This window comes from Spea bombifrons, chromosome 6 (genome assembly GCF_027358695.1).
Source record: "Spea bombifrons isolate aSpeBom1 chromosome 6, aSpeBom1.2.pri, whole genome shotgun sequence".
NCBI lineage: Eukaryota > Metazoa > Chordata > Amphibia > Anura > Pelobatidae > Spea > Spea bombifrons.
In genome coordinates, this window is record NC_071092.1 from 40,856,992 (window position 1) to 40,875,602 (window position 18,611).

At 40.0% G+C, this 18,611-nt stretch overlaps 1 protein-coding gene across 1 annotated transcript in view; it reads left to right on the plus strand.

The window, feature by feature from the left end:
- Window positions 1-18,611, plus strand: part of AGBL4 (AGBL carboxypeptidase 4) — a 494,372-nt gene that overhangs the window by 427,224 nt on the left and 48,537 nt on the right. The gene's annotated exons all lie outside the window — the stretch shown is intronic.

The following is an 18,611-nucleotide window of genomic DNA, read 5'->3' on the forward strand; positions in this document are numbered from 1 at the left end:
GCAAGCAATACCAACTGGCCCATCGTAGTTAGGTTTAGTAGCGTGTAGCCACCAGACTCAAACTATAGAGAAGTGTTCGGAGTATGAGAAAAGGATACACGCAAACACTGTGTGGCCTCATCATCCAGCCTGTATGTATTGCTTCATCTAAATAGTCAGGAGACTTATTTAAATTCCACAGAAAGAAAATATAAATTAAATGGATGCAGACATACGTGAACAGAAGTTCCTGAGAAGAATTAACTCTGACCAGTTAATCATTACAAACATTTATTACTCAAAATGCTATCGCCTTACATCTGACAGGCCTGTTTAAGATAATTTGTTAAAGGTGACAAAATGCCTCATATTGCTGTAGTTTTGCCCTGACCTTCCCTCATACCAGAAAATTAATTTCGGAGCTGAAACAAATGTATTAGCGCTGTCAGATAAACGTCGGGCCTGCAAGCATCTCTTTTTATGTTAATCTATCACGCGGGCACTTATGATGGCGCTGTGACACTCACCGCTCGCCCTCGTATCTTCTCATACCTTCCAGTCCTGAATCAATTCTCGGGAGCAGTGCTAATATATATGCAGGCTATGCAGACCCGTTGAACCAGTCTGTTAGATTCGCTGCCCAAGGGCAGTCTGACAGCTTTTTGATTGGTGATACATTAATCTTACTCATCTAGGTATCAGTAGACCTTGCGCTTTGTCTGTACACAGGCTAGACTAAAAAACCCACAAGCCCACTGTACTAAGGCAGGTTTATGCAAATGAATGACCTTGGCTAGCGCTGAACATGTTGATGAATGAGTGGTGTTTATGAAAATGTGAAACGCTGTACAATCTGGTACCGTCCGCATGTGAAGACAGTGAGACCTTAAAGAGCCTGCTCCACACCTTACACTTTTGGAACAAAACATTGTATTTGAAATATTATTCCTTGCATTGTTGAATGCTAAGTCTCTTCCCATAAATAATTCCATAATCATGTAAAATTTGCCACCCTAACAATTTTCACGGAATTGTCATGTGACACAAAATCAGGCACTCATAGGTTTCTGCCTAGAAATTGAAAGGGCTTCAGAATTATTATAAAGAATACACAGTTTTAATAAATTAATTTAGTTATTCTAAAAGTTGTGTAAATGCCAATTCCCCTCTAAACTCAATAATCCCACCCAAACACTAACAAATATAATGTGATTGCTTGTGAAACGTAGCTCTTAAGTACAGAAATATATACGTTATAGGTAATTTTCCCACTTTTACTGCCAAAGTACTCAGAAGATGCTGGCTAAGCAAACTATGTCGAGATTAGGCGCCCCTTTCTTTTCTTTATTTTTCTGGCCCGTTTGTCTGAGAAACCTTCCACTTTTGTGTTGTTTGATAATCAAATACAAATTTCAGCCCCAAGCACAGAAGGCTGACTCTTAACAACCTTTCCTAATGGAAAATGTAATTTATTTTCAAAATAAATGCCACATTTGCACAAGAACACATTATTGAAAGACTTAATGTTGCTGAAAGTAATTTGTATCTGTATGGAGTGGTTACTTTAAAAGCTTCCATTTGTCTTTTCCTCTGATATAGTGTGTAAGAATATTTCGAGATTTGCATGGCATTCACCGGTACGCTGGTAAGAAACAGTAGAGTTTGCTTTTGTCCCTGTTGAAAGCATAAAATACCTTCAATTTTTTCTAATCATTTTGTTAAGAGAGCTGGGTGAAAACATCTGTAGGAACACCTAATGTATTGTGGCATTAACAGACAAACCTGGGAGCTTCCCAGCATAGGCTCCCGGAGCTCTCCCTCTTCTGGGGCATAGCTTTGTAAAGGGGTGGGGCATGGCTTTGTAAAGGGGTGGGGCTAGCCTCAGATAGCCTTTCAGGGGTGAGGAGGGAGTAGGCAGGAAGTGGGGGGAGTAAGCATGACCAAGCACCACTTCCCTTGGCTGGAGAAAGATGGAGCTGATCTGAAGACCCTGGGAAGCAGGGCTTCACCTGGAGATGGGCGTCTTTGCTCCATTTGTGACTGGAAGGTGGTGAAATTGTTAGGTTTCTGTACTAACATTTACCCTGAGATCTGAGTTAAAGTAATGCTAATATTATTAAAATAGATAACCTCCCACCAGCCAAGGGAAACATCTTCACCGCCTTTCCGGATGCAGACCCAATAATGCCGTTAACCGTCTAATGAAATAAAAAGGGGTAGGATTGGTGATCTCTGATTTTAGGCTTATTACACTTCTCTAACCCATGCCACCATCCCTGCATTTTATTAAGAACCCTCCCCACTCCAAATTTGCTTCCGATAGCACTTGCTATAGCTCATTCCACTGATGATGCTTTTGACAGCTCTTTCTGTATGTTAATGAAACACAATTCATCTTGAGGGCATTGTGTTCTGGCAGGCTCATCAAAAAAATGGCATGTTATTTAATTTTAACCAATTCCTTACACGCTTTCCCAGCTGTCCTGTGTGGGAATCTTGTTTTCTCTTTTTCCTGTTAATGACAACCTCAAATGCTATGGGTTTATTCTCAAAAAGAGTGCGTTAAACTCTAGCTAATTGACTTGTGTATTCCGATTCATATAAATAAAAATGTTACCAAAATTAATTTTTCGTTAAGAAGTGTGAATGTCCAAAAACAAGAAGGGACCCCCAACAAAGCAAACAAAAAACAAAGCAGAGAAATTTCATTTACATGGTTTTTTTTCCCCTCATACTGCCAATGAATTTAATTTCCGAATTGAAAAAGCCCTCTGAATTTCATTCAAACCAAAAGGGCAGAAAACCAAAGTTGAAAACCAATAGACCAAAAAGTTAAGTCTTTCCCTAAATATTTAGGTCTCCCAAACTCCTAGGTGGTGCAGAGCCACTCGGTCCTTCCTGATCCATGATCTGCCATGCTGGCCTGTTTAGCGGACTAACATGCCAATGTCATAAATGGGTACCAGCTGGATCCAATAGCAACTTGTGCTTGGGAGGTTCCAAGGTATGCCTATTGAGCTTGAAGGGACTTTGGGTGAGTAGCTAAGGTTCTTATCGTGTTAAGCTAAATATTTGCAGCTTACCATACATTTTGCACTGAATTTGCACAGGGTTCATTTATTGCCAGCTTGGTATTTAAGTTTGTGTATTTTTGGCGTTTAATGTATAGACATCCTAAGCATTAATAAGGGAGTTTTGTTTTTGCCATGAATAATTAATTGAGCAATTCGCCACTGAAAGTGTAAATCATGTAAAAATACACCGGCAGCGTCTGAAAATGAAACATAAGCTCCTTGAGAACTTCTGGGAGGGTAGATGTCTCGGCCATGCCACTTTTCGACTTTTCAGGTAGGGAAACGTAACAAGTGATTGACAACTTTGCTTCCCGATGGTGCGACAAACAGTGACTCTCCAACCAATAGACATCCCCACCAATCACCTTGCTGTCTAGGCTGGTCTTCCCTTTGCATTCTGAGGTCTCACAGCTAATTTAAAGTAAACCTTTAGGGACGTCATTATAGCCTTAATCCTATCAACACAATACATAGAAACAAAGCCACATAAACTTTGTCAAAACATGTTACAGGAAATCTTGTTAGCATGGGGTCAGAACGAGTCTACGATTTTGCCTTTTAGGCATGAAGCCAACGTCGTTCACATTCATAAGTAATCAGCCTCATTTTGCTACCACAGGGTTCCATCAAATTACAATAATGCAGAGGGGGGAATCTGGCCTTAACTGCAGGCTTTGTGTGCCCTTTGAAAACTAATTTGGGACTTCAATTAAAAAAAAATATAGGTACAAAATCTCATCCTGTGTCGTATTAATGCTTTCCCTTTGTGTTTCTTTGGGGCCGTAACACACAGATAGTCAATAGTTTGGCAGAAACGTCTGCAATTATTGGGCTGGAAGCCGTTCTTAAAAATCTCAGCGGTATCTTTATTAAAAGAATAGAAAGCATGACAGTAAATACAGGGAGAAAAATGAGGGAGATGTGGAGCTGTTTGGGATACCATGCAGGAAAGACATGAAAAGAAGAGGACTTTACAGACTATACCGAGTTAACTAGTAGATAGTTTAGGGAAATGTTATGCAAAAGAATTTCGGCCAATATATCAACAGTTTAAATGGAATATTTATTAATGGTTTATGTGAAGCAAAAGGAGAAATTATAAAAGATGTTACAAAGAGCATAGGTTGTGACCCCCAAAATATTTATGTATCGATGCAACTTTACAAAATAGGTTTATTGATACAAAATTGCAAATGATTTGCTATTTATTTTAATTAAAAGTAACTTAATTAAAATGTTACATTTAATACAAAGCTAAATATACTTAAGAAACCGTATCAAGGCAACTGAATGGATTTAAAGATGGGTTACATTGCAGAGTTTAACAGTATATAGAGAGTCTAATGTTATAAGTGAGGCATCAGCCCACCCCCGCCCAGGTTCCACCCCTTCTTGTCCAAGTTCCACCAACTTTCTAACTTCAATGATTAACCAGCGCCAGCTACACCCCTATGTATTATTAGCGTCAGGTTTTACAATGGGCAAGCCCCTTTCCTCTTTCCTATACGAAGAAAGGAAACAAGAGCTCCTAGCAGTCAACCTGGTGAAGTCCCAAGGTATGATTATGGGTGGTTTCTATAGGAATTAATTACATGTCAGTTATGAGGAATTGCAAGAGAATGCATTATTAATCTACTTAATTAATTAATTAGCAGGGCCTGTTTAAGTTCAAATCATTGAAAATTATGTATATAAATACTCCTATCCTAGGAGACCCCTTTCAAGAACCCACCGAGGAGCAGAATTTAAGGACGCCCAATGGCAAGTGATCATTGGTCAAATTCCCTTCTTAATAGACAGTTCCAGTGGGATGTTCTTCACTCTCTATGTTTATATCTCTGACTGCATTTGTCGTGCTTCTGTTTTATGAGTTGTGTATGGTTGTCAATCATGGGTGAGAAGCATCTTGTAATTCAGAATGAATTGTAAAAAGAGGGAACTGTAAAAGGGTGCCGTTATTGTGTATAGTAGAGCGAGCTGTAGAATGCACATGGAGCCACCAGAAAAGAGGAGAACGTGCTTTGTGTTGCTAGAAAATCAGCCAAAGTGAGAATCCTATAATCAGTGTTCTGACCTTGACAAGAATTCTATAATCAGGGTTGTGACCCTGAAACTAATCTAAAAGTAAATAATGTATTTCTATATACTGCGACATAGTGTTCTGGAAACCATAAATTCCATTATCTCTATTGTATTTCAATAAAAAAATAAAATAAAATGCCTTTTGATGCCTTTCCTCTAACTCCCTTCATGTGGTCATCTAGTTTGGACAGTCTCTAAGATTAACGCGGTGTATTGTATATATATATATATATATATATATATATATATATATATATATATATATAAAAGCAAGCAACAAGACACTTCTAGAGGGATATGTGGCTGCATATGTACTTTTAAGCTACTGCAGATACCTATCAAAGTTTCTGAACCCTAAGTTTGTTACATTGCTTCAAACATAAAGCACCGCCATCTTGCTAAAGTTTCTGTCCACATGTGCCACTCAATATCTTGGCAGCCTTGGTCACCTATATGGTGGGGATCTCATTGATCTGTCTCTGTGATTGATATTGGATTTGTGATTGAACTTGGATATAACTATAAGTAAGCAGTCATCAAATAATACACTATAGCTGCTCCCAGTCATTTATTCGGAACAACCTGCTGGGTTCAGATGGGCCCCATGGCTGTGTATTTGATAATAACTGCAGGGGGCCACAGACATGAATTCATTAACTTAGAAGTTACATGAGATCAGTGCCAGCCCGGCACCTCGGGACTGCATTATCCAAAAAAGGAGTTCTTTCATGTGTACGAAACCACCCTGGATACAAATATCTTTATATTTCTTATTTCAAAATCCCCCAATACAATATGTTTTTTTCCAGGGTGCGTTTCATACACATACACGATTCGTACAGTTCCTTTTGGATTGTTCTCTTCTAGAGGGTCTGGAAAGCTCCCAATCTCATTCCCAATACTCATTCCTGGTAGCATTCACGTTTGCCCCTGAATCTCAGGGTTTTTACCAGAATCTGTTACAAAGGGCACACTTGTCAAGGTCAAACAGTCTGAAGTCACTGCTTTGCATTCTTGACAGATATAAATATCCCAATATTTGCTTTTCACCCTTATATATAGTAGTTAAAGTCCCCAACGTGAATGCAGGTGCTAATTCAGAATATATATCTTTCATTTCCACAATTAATGATTTTCATTAGAAGCGTTATGAGGACTTGCCACCATAACTGAGTCACTACTACAGTAACAGAATCTATTTGATGAGTTATCCTGTTTTTCTTTGTCTAGATTAGCTGAGATAGAAAAAAGACTTCCGCTTATTAGTGTCAACTTGTGTACTAGCAACCACGACGGAGTAGACACAGGAACAGCATAGCACTTTGAGTCCATACCCTGCCCTGACCACTAAAGCCACGTATGACTAATCATTTAGGTGTCTTGACTGTTAAATCACGATTTGGAACATGGTGGAAAAAAATGCACCTTTTCAAAATATTTTCATCCTTTTCAGAATAATTTTGATTCTGGACACAGAGAAAAGAAGAAATCACGGTGGAAAGAATAGGTTTAAATGCTAGACATTGCCGACCCTTTCTTCTGCCAACTGTTTCCGCCCGGGGCTAGTGTTCATCATCATGCTTTATTTCTATTGTAGTGGCGGTTAGGAATTTGGCCATATTAGAAGAAAACTTTTACCTCTATTAAGCCCCGATCCCCCTTCGATGGCCGAAAGATTCAACTCTAACAGCATCCGCTTTGCTTCTTCTCGGGCTCCATCCATCAGACTGACAGAGGAATCCGATGGGCCAGTCATATTGTCTATATTTCATACACAAACATCAGGCTTGCTGACAGCACTTTGCACACTCGGAAATTGCTTTTGCTGTGAGCTGAATTTCAAATAGGACTCGTTTTTATTTTTTTATTTTTTGCCTGGCTCCGTCTCTCACTGTTTATGACCCTCAGGAATAGCAGAACCTCTCTGAATAGATAACGCCGCATGCACGCCAGGTTACGTGTCTGAAGTATTTACCCGTTACAGCAAATTTTCTGTCTGTTAATTTGCATTTTTTTAGACTGGAAATAGAACGGCGATCCTATTATTTCGCTCGTCGTCCGTGCAGATGGACAGTGTTTGGTACAGGGGACGCGCAACAAGATTGGTGTCACAGATGCCGCTCCATGGCCCTGACTTAAAATATGCTTCATGAGAGAGGCAGTTAACATGATGACGGCGTAAAAAGGTGGTGGTGGGGGGGAGATAAGCCGTGCAAGGCAGCTGGTTATAATCCTGTCTATGGCTCAATGCCTGGACAGTTGTTATCTTGGATAACTGACAAGCTATTTAAGCAGGTTGGTTAACTATTCAGCCATTCAAGAAAGGGTGCAGTAAAAAGGAATTATTGCACCCCTGGGGCCTGTCGCTATGATTGAAATAGTACACATTGCTTATAATCCGCCGACACTCCCATAATCCTCTAGTTTAAAATACTGTTGAGTATTTTATTGCAACCTGTAGTATCGTAACCTGTTTATTAACCTTCCAGGCCAGCCATGAAATATATTAGCATGACATTCCAGTAATCTGGGTAGAACGGGAACGCTGGAAATATATCAGGACAAACTACTACCCAACAGCTATGTGTCAAGATCAGTAAGACTTAGCTCAACCAACATTAATAAAGCACCGTTAGATGTTTATTCCCTCCAGCTGTCCCATGGGTTATTTCCCATAGTGCAACATTTTGTAAATCCTTATTGTAGGTCTCATTTTTTAGCCTGCTGTTCACCTGGAAGAACCTGCCCTCTGAGAGACAACACAACGATATAAGACACCTCTACGCCCTACCTGATATTCTCCTGATTGTCCCTGTGTGGAGGGGAGATTGCTGGTTCTCCACCATTTCTAATATCCAAAATATTTGTGCTCTTCCTTCACATTGCTTTGGTCCAAGTTCAGTGAGTCGGAAGCTCTAGAAGAAAGTTCTAAGCTACCCAGACACAAAGTACAGTGTAAAGGCTGTGCTGTCATGTAGGTGCACAGAGGCATGTGAATAAAAACTAAATACATAACATATAATAGCACATTATTAAGTTAAATATGATAATATGCACATGCATGGTTATTAAAGAGGCAGATAATGGATCTGCTTGTTGTTTTTGTTTAAGAAACCCTCAAGGCAGGCAAACCCTCTGGCAACGCTGGAAATATTTCTGTTTTTTTTATCCGGTAAGATTCAATACACTTTAATACAAGATAATTGTCTGCACGTTTCAAAGGTTGACATATCTCATGTGTGTTTGAGAACTTTGTTCTTTAAAAGTCATAGTCAGTAACATCCCTCTCCCCAGACTCAAAGAACGTGCGTGTTGGTGCCGCGCTAACGGCAAAAATAATCATAATTCTTGGAGAAAATAATCTAATTATTTGTGACATTTCATCCATCAAGTCTTAAGCTTCTCCAGAGGAAAAAAAAAAACACAACAATTCATCCATTTGTCAGCCAACAAGGCATTCATTGACTCCAAAGTGTGTCAATGTGTTTCAAACTGCTGTACTTAAGAACAAGAGAGTAAGCCAAATAAATTGAAAACCATCACCAGTGGTAGAAAGATGAAATCAAAAAGATGAATTCACCAACCGGGGATTTCTAGAGATTTTCTATTCCAAATAACCTGTTAAAAGGGACAATTTAGCTGAAAAAAATGCTTTTTTGTTGGGCAATTTGTTATAGACTGTTTTAGGCGCCTTGTTATATTCAAATGCTTCTGAAAGAAGTTCAAAGAAGAATGGGTCCAATGGACTGTGATCATAGGACATAAGACCTGAGCAAGGAGTTTTGCAAGACGTCTTTAGGTTCATCTGTAATGTTGGTTCTGAGTTAACCCGGGTTTGACTTTTTAACTAGAGCCAGCCCTAGCACTTTAAGGCCAGCGGCTGCCTGATGACGGTTGGATATGCATGGCCCACGGTTGGATACGCATGGCCGCATGCTACATTTATTCTCAAGAAGCATGTGACTGGGCATATCCAGTGGCCCATTGGTCATTTGCCTGGTGTGTCAGTAGGTCAACATTAGAACCAATTTTAGGTAAATGAAGTAATCTTGGGGCAGTGATGGCGAGAGGTCACAGGTTGTGTCTCGGCTTACATGAAGGCTCCAAACTGAAAAATGTCATCGTGTCCTCTTATAATCTCACTATCTTATCAAGAAACTCTTTCTGCATGGAAAACTTGATGGATGAATTTGCATAAACTCATCCACATTTGTATATTCTTTATTGTTTTTTTTACCGTATATAATTACCATATACCATATATAATGAAGAGCTTGTGGACTTCAGTGGTTGACGGGATGCCAACAGAATGTTATTAACCTGCTTGGTGCCTTTATTGGCACTGATATGATTAAATATGAAATATTTCTTCTAAACATTTAAGCAAGGAATATATGTTGAGCTCTGTCACCGGGGCTGTCACTGCTGATGAAGTAGCCTTTTTTTTGTGGAGAAAATGAAGGTAAAATAGAGTTCTTTGGGGAATGGTGCTGGCTACCCAACATTGCAGATGTTACCCGGCACACCATCTGCTCTAGCACCTGGTTATTTAGTAACAAAAGACGCCGAGTATTTATGCTTACTGCTAAGCTGGAAAATATTTCATGCATTAACCCCTCAACTGTTAGAAAAACAACCGATAACATTTTCATGATGCCAAGACAACTAATGATGGAGTGCAAAGCTGTGATTATTAAAAGTTAATCCAAAAGTAGCAATATCATAAAAAATGTGTTATAAAGACAGGGTTCTTCATTTGTAGTTGCAGAAGACTGCAATGGTGCGTGGAATTCAAAGGAGAGAGCATTAGGAGAGGTCTGTGCCAGTAGCTGCTTAGACCTCCACATCTGGACTATGGCGGCTGTTGAGGGGGCCAAAGAGACAACTGCCTTGGACCCATAAGGCAAGCCTAGCCTCAGCTGCCCTTTTTCACGACGTTAAGGACGGTAATTCTGTATTCAATTCATGCTATACACTACATAGCAAAATAAAACCAATGTGATGCATAATTGCAGTCATTAAAAAAAAAATGAAATTTCAGTGACATGTACCTGTTGATCCAGTATCCTGCAGGGCATCATTTGGGGGTAGATTTTGTCAATTACAGATATGGGTTTTTCACTTCGCTACACTACAGTGGGTTTATTTTGGCAGCATTTCACCTAATTTACTAAATTGCTGGAGTGAAAAATTAGCCTTCCTAAGTGTATCAAGAGAACGGACTAATGTATCTCCCAAATTGCTCATTGGTTTGGCATTTGTCTACATCAGCAGAACTGGAGATTTTCAGAAGTAAAAACTTTATCATGTTATAAATATGTTTCTCACCTTCCACCTAGGACAATGCACACCCTATATTACTTACTAATAGCGCAGATTAAATTCTCAATCCTGTCTTTAGGAAGTCTGTGCCCATGTAACTAAATGGCAAATGGGAACTCCCTACCATCATCATATCAATATATAGAGCCGGGCAAATAGATCATGCTGATATCTCGAAAACCTGCCGTTTTTGCCCGGTTCAGAGGTAGTGACTGTAGAAAAGACACATCTGAAAACGTTGACTCGTGTAACACTTCCTAAAATGTTGCAAGTGCCAAGATGTTACGGGCGGTCGTGATATAAATGCCATAACCAGGAGCACAAATGGCTCCTGAAACTCATGGGAACATGATGGCGATTTCCTAAACCTTCAATGGCATCACAGCTTACATGGGCACTCACTCAACATATGATGTATCATGTATGGTTATTTTAGCTCTCTCATGCATGAAGATGGGGTGGGTAAAAAATAAGGAGCTGGTGGAGGACAACTACTAACCGTAGTACATCTCCAATAATGTTAGAACTCTCTAGATGCCAAATGATAGAGACATTAGAAAGCTGTGCATACATATGGAACCATGGAATTAAAATTTATTTTAGAAATAGACCTTTTTTTCATTCTGTGTTCTTCAGATCAGATTTCAGTAGACTTGGAATATTGAAACCTTCCTGAAGCTATAAAGAAAAACATTCTTCTACACGAATACTCATTGTTCAAACATACGCAATGTATCGCTAATTTGGATGAGACATAGACCAATGACACCTTTCACAAGAAACATTTTGTAGGGAACAATCTCTAGTCTGACCGCCTGTAGGTCATATAAGATCGTTAGAAGACACGTCCCCATAAACAGACTGCTTTGGGAATGCAACATCCAGCCAACCTTTTAAATCAACATGAAATTGCCACATAATTATCATAAACAAAGTAGCGGATGAGTGTTTGTAAGTCATTTGATTAGGTGTTTGGGCTCATGTGGCGCTTGTCTGTTGACTCTCAAAGCGTTCCGTATATAACACTCTACGTGTAACATTTCCTTGGCTTATTTTCTAACTTTCCTTTATTGGAAATTTGCAGATGTGATCACCTGCTCTGCTTGATTTAGCACCTTGCTTTAATATTTCAGCGTAGAATGTCATTTTTCTTCCTCTGAAACTCGCATGTCTGCCTTACTGTGTAAGTTTTACCATCTGCCGCGTGTTCTTTTGGCGTAAGTCTCTGCCAGTTGTATAACTGCTAACTTCTCAGCTTTACAGTCTCAAGGACAAAGAAAGGTTTGGCTCGGCGAAGTTTATACATGAATCAGTGAGGATGAGCTATGAAGAACATTTGCCTGCTTTCTGTGAAACTGTAAAGCTTTTGATGAATCCTATAAAATAAGACAAATGACAGGCTGGATAAGACATTGATTGCATTGGTTTAACCCTTGTCTTTGCACGTCTTATAACTTCAACTGCATTTCAGAGAAAAAATGTAAAATATTGATTTTTCCACCTTATTATAAAAACAGTATATATGAGATTTGTGTTTCTTTAACACCCTTTGCTTCTATCAGCCTTGATCCTTAAGTATTTCTCAAACATATTTTTTTCTACATGTCCTCGAGGGACTACAGGTGGCTTATTTTCCAGAGAACAGGTGGATCTGTCAAAAAAAGTCTAAGAAACTGATTGATCCACCTGTGGCCCCTGTGAGGAAGAACAGAAGAACAGCACAGTTTGGGGGTAATTGAGCCTCGATGTTGAATGTCTCTGCTCTATGAACGCATTGACAGGCTGATAGCTGCTAAATGGTACCAAGCTTGAAGAAAACCCACATAGAAGAAAGAATTTCTTTGGATTCAGAGATGTCAAACTTTACAGGACTCAACATGACTTCTTGAAAAAAAATGATGATTGGAAACCCAGTGATCCAAAGGCTTCTGTAGCAGCTCGAAACATGAACTTTGACTCCCAGTGACTTTTTCAACAAGTCCTCCCTCTCTTCTCAATTAATATAAGTAGCATTCTATATGGAGAATATTCCTTTTGGTAATGAGCTACAGCCTACCCACATTTTTTAATGTTATAGGTCACCAATGTCTTAATTATTTGCAATAATGATACATATTTTTTGTCCAAGGCTGGGCATCACATCTCGGTTAAAAGGTTCCAACAAGGACTGCCTTAAATGAATAGTTGGGTTGCTGAGAAGATACATCACTGGTTTGGGTTGGCAAGAGATGTTGCTAGATTGAGATGAACAGCATTAGTTTACGATGGCACAGTATTGCCAAACTTAAAATTACCACTTGGGGTTGAGGCTGGAACAACACAGCAACGGTCAAAGCTGGGGAAATAAAAATTAGGCTACAGACCCAGGTCAGGACGGAATAAAATACAGTTGCAGATGAAGTCACAGGTTGTGGTCAGCACAGGCAAACTTTAGTTACAATCAAAAAATAGAAATAAGGTAAAATTCAAGTTTTTTCCTCGTGCAAATGAATGATGTCAGTATTTTAGAACTTAGTATAGCCATGTAGCATACCAAAGGGTGTATTATAAACGAATATTTCCAGACTTTTTATAACTAAGCAGTTATTGCAGCCTTCTTTATGACTTTGTGTCATTTTTTGTAGCTCCATCACAACAATGCTTACAGGTGGTTCCCAAATCGTTAATCTATCATCCATTAGTTATCAAAATTATTTCTTATGTACCCAGTGACGGTTTTGGGTTACTCAGTATATCACAGGCAAATGTCGGTAGAAAATCTTGGGTCCCAGTCAATATATCAGCCGTTTTGAAGACGGTAATTGTATGTACATTAAAGAATAATTCCCTGGATAGTCCTGTAATTGAGTTGGCGCATTAGTTCGATAATAGAGGTCCCTGTCTCAAATGTTTAATACGAGAAACTTAAAAGTTAGCTTTCGGAAAAAAAAAAGTTGACTGGGTAGAACATTATGAAATCTTTAGCTTCCTTTTATGAAAAGCTTTCAGACAGCCTCAAATATCTGCCTAAGGACAACCATTGAAACACGGTTTCTAAGATAGCTTTTTTCTCCTGAATAAATGAATGGAAAGATTTTATGTTCATAATAAAGATAAGTAATGCATTGGTTTCTGGAGCAGAGCCTGGAGGTACAAAGACATATGGGATTTTGAAGTGATAAGGAATTGAACCCTTAGGGTCATTTCCTTGTCAGGACTGAAAGTATCTCCTGCCATAAACCTCACAATATACCTACAATTCAAGCAATGATGAGCTTCACGTGGTGTGATTGTCGGCAGCAACTCTTCCTATAATTTGCCATCTTAAAGACCAAAAGGCATTAAAAGTAAAATAAAAGAGTTTGGTGCTGAAGAGAAAAGCAGAAGAGGGCTGGCAACATTCAGCTTGCCAAGTTGCCCACATAATAGGTTCAAAACATGTTTTTGGTCTCTCCACCCAGCCTATTTAGCTCCCTACCTATTTAGCTCTGTACCGCGAGCCCAATTGCCCCATAGGGCTATTTGCCCCAAGTAAGGCAGAAAAGAGACTGCCTTAAATCAACGTCATACAAATAATTTGAGAAATTATGCACTATACGGATTCAACATAGTGCCAAAATAAACTATTGTCATACCTTATTTCTTACTTTATCCGATACCGGTAAGTTTGGAGTTTTGGCAAATGAGTGAGGAGTTGTTAATTTATTCAACTGTTTTATACTGGGTCGATCTCTTAACATCTTCCTACAGGGAGGACAAAGCATTTGGTTCCGCTGTATTCTATAATTACACTACGTCTTCGGAGAAGGCAGTTTAATGTTAAATTCCTTATCCAGATAAATGACTGTCCCAGAGCATTGACCTCTATCTCTGACCTTATCATACTGAGCCTTACGATAACACTTACAAACATTGAATTTATTACCTAAATATGGCAAAAGGTTGAAAGAGTAATAGAATTGTCTGAGAGCATGGGTGGAATGTTTGTATACAAAAGAGGAGCGCAGGAATATTCTAGCAGAGATTTGTGGTATCATTATAAAAGTGCTGGAAGCTTTTCTTTGGAAATGATATAAAGTATCGTTTTATTAGAGACCTTAATAAAATGCGGTTGTTGGTGGTAAACTTCCAATTTATGAATCAGGGCGCACGGGGGACCTTCTTAGCCAAATTCAGAGTCATAAACAATGTTTTTATGAACAGCACAAAAAGTCGGAGAAAACGTATTTCTTATGTTCTAGCCTTTAAAACTTTGACTACCTAGTTTTTAAATGTACAGTCTACATATAGACAATAGATGCCCCTTTATTTGATAGCAATGGGGTATCTGCATTGCATGTCTTGATGTTACGATGATGGAAAGAAGGGCAGGAGAATGAGGACATGAAGAAAGATATATTCTTGGTACATATATTGCATAATGACCATCAGGAAGAGCAGGGTGAACGTTAAATAAAATGGTCCTGTCTTGGTTAGCAGGCTTTTATTTTGTTTTGATGGACATGTATGGGTCACACTCCACACAACAATTCCTCCAACACTACTCATTGTGACATCATGAGCAGTCACAGGACATTTATGATGGACAGGGCCGGCCCAAGACAAAATGCTGCCTGGGGCGAATTTTAAAATGCCGCCCCCCCCTTATCTACCCTTCCTCTCCCTCCGTCCCTGCCGCCCCCCCCCATTATCTACCCTTACCCCCCTTCCTCCTTGTACTTACCTTTCAGCAGTCCTGCGGCGAGTCTCCCTGTTCAGTCTCGGTGCCGGCTTGTAATGCTGAGCGCCGGAAATGAGGTAATCTTCCGGCGCTCAACATTACAAGCCGGCACCGAGACCGAACAGGGAGACTCGCGGCAGAGGAGAGAGAGAGGGGCGCCGAGCGGGTACTGACAGCTTGGTAAGCGAAAACCACTCGGCGCCCCTTTCTCTCTCTTTCGCTTAAAAAAAAAAAAGGGCTTGGGGCGGCAAAGTGCCCCACTCGGCTCCATTGTCGGGCCGGCCCTGATGATGGAAGGCCTGTGATGCACACTAGGGTAAAAACTCAGCGGGAGTTCCCCGGATGGCGAGTGCTACTTTCTTGTATGTCATCCTTTTTTAGTCCAATTCTACCATCAGGCATCTCTAACGCTCTTCACAAATACGACTAGAAAAATATAGGACACATGGCAACGTTCGGCTTTGTTCAGCCCTTAAAATATTTGGCAGGCAACAAGCTTAATATGCCTTCTCTAGTCCTGTAAATGGTACATTTAGAGTTAGAGGATGTACAGAAACCCAGTAATAAGAGCATAGAAAGGATCTAGCACTAGTGGATGCTGTCTAATGTCCCAATTATTCTAGAAATTCTAGCACCTATATGTGGAATTATAAGTAAAACATACCACCAGTTTCTAGCAGGGACCCAAAATCTTAAAAACTGAGCATACTAAGGTCTCATTACAGACAAAAATCTACTCCTTGATATGTTAAAGATACATAGCAAGCAGCGAGGTGAGACTCTTTATACTTCTGCCTTGCCCTAGTCTCATGATCTACAGGTCAATATCATGATGGCATTGCTCATTCATATACACGTACATTCACTCACTTGTACATAAATCCTGCATATTGATGGAAATTCAAAATAGGCTTTCCATTAAACATATGTGGTTTTAAGCCTTTTAATCAAAATGATTAATTTTACAACGGCGGCTGGTGCTACCTTGGAAAACCAGCCATTAAAATCTAAAATCAGAGAGCGGGTATTTTCAGAGCAAGCACCTTGCAAAACACATCCTACCTAGCAGGAGAGAAGAAATGAACTCAGGAGCAGTGGCCAATTTGATGATTATTAACATTTTTTTTTGTTTTTTTTTCTCACAAGAGTACCAGAAAATGTCTGCTGTTAAGCCATGAACGTTATTATTTCTCTCTCTGCCTGTGCCGTGTCTCACTTCTATTCTCGTTTTGACAAAAGAGACAGAAAAGACAGCTTTTGTTTCACGGCTGCAGAAAAAGAATGTTCCGATGTACATAGGGTCACCTATCTCATACGTAATTACAGTTCTACTAAAAATATGTGTGTGTGTAGTTCTGTCACTCATAAGCAGGGTAAGAGAATGACTTCTGGGAATTAAGCAGAAAGATTACTTTTTTTTAGATGTTGTCTGTTGAATCATTCCGATTTCTACCTTCAGAGCACAAAATGATTAGTTTAATATCGTAGCAGGCGGTAACTCGCATCTCCCTTCAAAGACAGCTCTCAGCATCGAGCAAGTTCCCAGCTCCATGGCTTTCTTCTTGTTTTCTCAGACAAATTATATGACAATCGCTTTCATTTTAATTCCAGTTTGCATGGCGGAAACTCATTGTAATTGTTTTCTGTGAATATGGCTGCACACCATAGGCTTGATCTGTGCCTACAACACACTAAACGCATTGTGTATGCGTATATTGATCAAGCTCGTCTAGGAATCAACTTGTAAGTACTCCCGGTGTCACTCGAAAGTGTTTATGGCGGTTAAGTATTTGGTGCAGGGACTTCGGCCATGTCTCGCATTGTATGAGATAATGAGATATACCAAGTTCTTAGATTAGCAAGGGAACAATCCATGAATTGTAACAGTTCTTTGGTGTGCGTCTTGGGTAGGGGCTTTTTGCAAAGAGGAGCTGGCAGGTTGTGTATCCCTCATTGTTGCAGGGAAATGCCAATGATGGACGGTACAGCAGATGGAAGTCTGTTCCTGACCAGAAGACTGTGAACAATGGCTGTTTGTTGTGTTTGTTGTGTTTGGTCCTCATTATGGGTAACAACCAAGGGACCAACATGTTCTTCTCATTCTTTTCATCATAAGGCTGTTCAAATGGAATTAATTGAATGCCCTTGTTGGATGAAGGATTCCTGTAGACAGGATAGATCAGTGGTGTCCAACCTGCAGCCCTCCAGCTGCTGCAGGACTACATCTCCCATAATGCTCTTTCAGCTAAGGACCTGGCAGAGGAGTATGGGAGATGTAGTCCTGCAGCAGCTGGAGGGCTGCAGGTTGGACACCCCTGGGATAGATGTTTGTCTCTAATCTCATAAACAGAACAGGTGTGATGGTATCTGATGGCGGGAATGTGGAAAACGAATTTCTTTGAATACATAGGTTTCTTATACTGAACATTTTGGATTCATGAAGCTTCATGAAGCTTCTAACTTTAACATCCAACTTTAACATGAACTTTTAAAACAATTTAAAAAGGGGTCCCAAAATACTGTTTGGCTCTTCAAGTAGCAAATAAGGAAAAAAAAACCCTTTGCTGCCCACCAACCCAAAAGTATTTAAAAAAAAAAAGTTTTTAAGGAAGCATTTTAGCTCTAATTGTCTTCGGAATGTTTTTAGATATTTTTCAGAATTAGTGATAATAATTTATATATTTCTATAGCTATGGTTTTAAAATGAATCCCTGGTTGCACTAAAAAAAGTTCAGTAGGGTAATCAAAATTAGGAGAAAAGAGGAAAATTACTGAGAATTGCGGTGGAAATGCTTAAAATGCTCTCCCATAAAAGAAGACTTCTTCCTTAAGGTGTTAATGACATAATGCATTATAGAGAACAGATCATTTTAAGTAAATTGAGGTTAAAAACAGGGCCCAACAAAAATGGGCATCTCTTGTATTGTATGAGCACAGGGCCGGATTAACGACAGAATACATGGAGCAATTGCTCAGCAATTGCTCCAGGGGGCCCCCAGCATTCTAAGGGGCCCATACTTTTCATCTGTCTCACAAAGCAACAGTCTGATCAGCATACCTGGGAACTCTCCGAGTTTGACCCAGAGATTGCCGGGTGAAGCACCACTCCTCCGGTTCTCCGGGTCAAGACCCGAATCCTCCGGGTAGCGGGGGTCTTGACATGCCCCGCTCCCTGCCCATTTTCACCTTAAATAGGGGTGTTTCCCATTGATATCAGTGGGACTTCCCACTGATGTGAGGGAGAACTCCCACCAACATCACGGGACCGCCCACTGATGTCAGGGGCAACTCCCACCGACATCACGGGCAGTCCAGGCCGTGTCCCGCAAGGGAAGTCTCCCGATAGCCGGAGGCCAGAAGTTTCCAGGTATGCTGATCTGTCACTGTGTGCTGAGAAGTAATGTAATTTCCAGGCATGCAGCACGGTGAGGGAGCTACAGCCCAAAATGTATGTA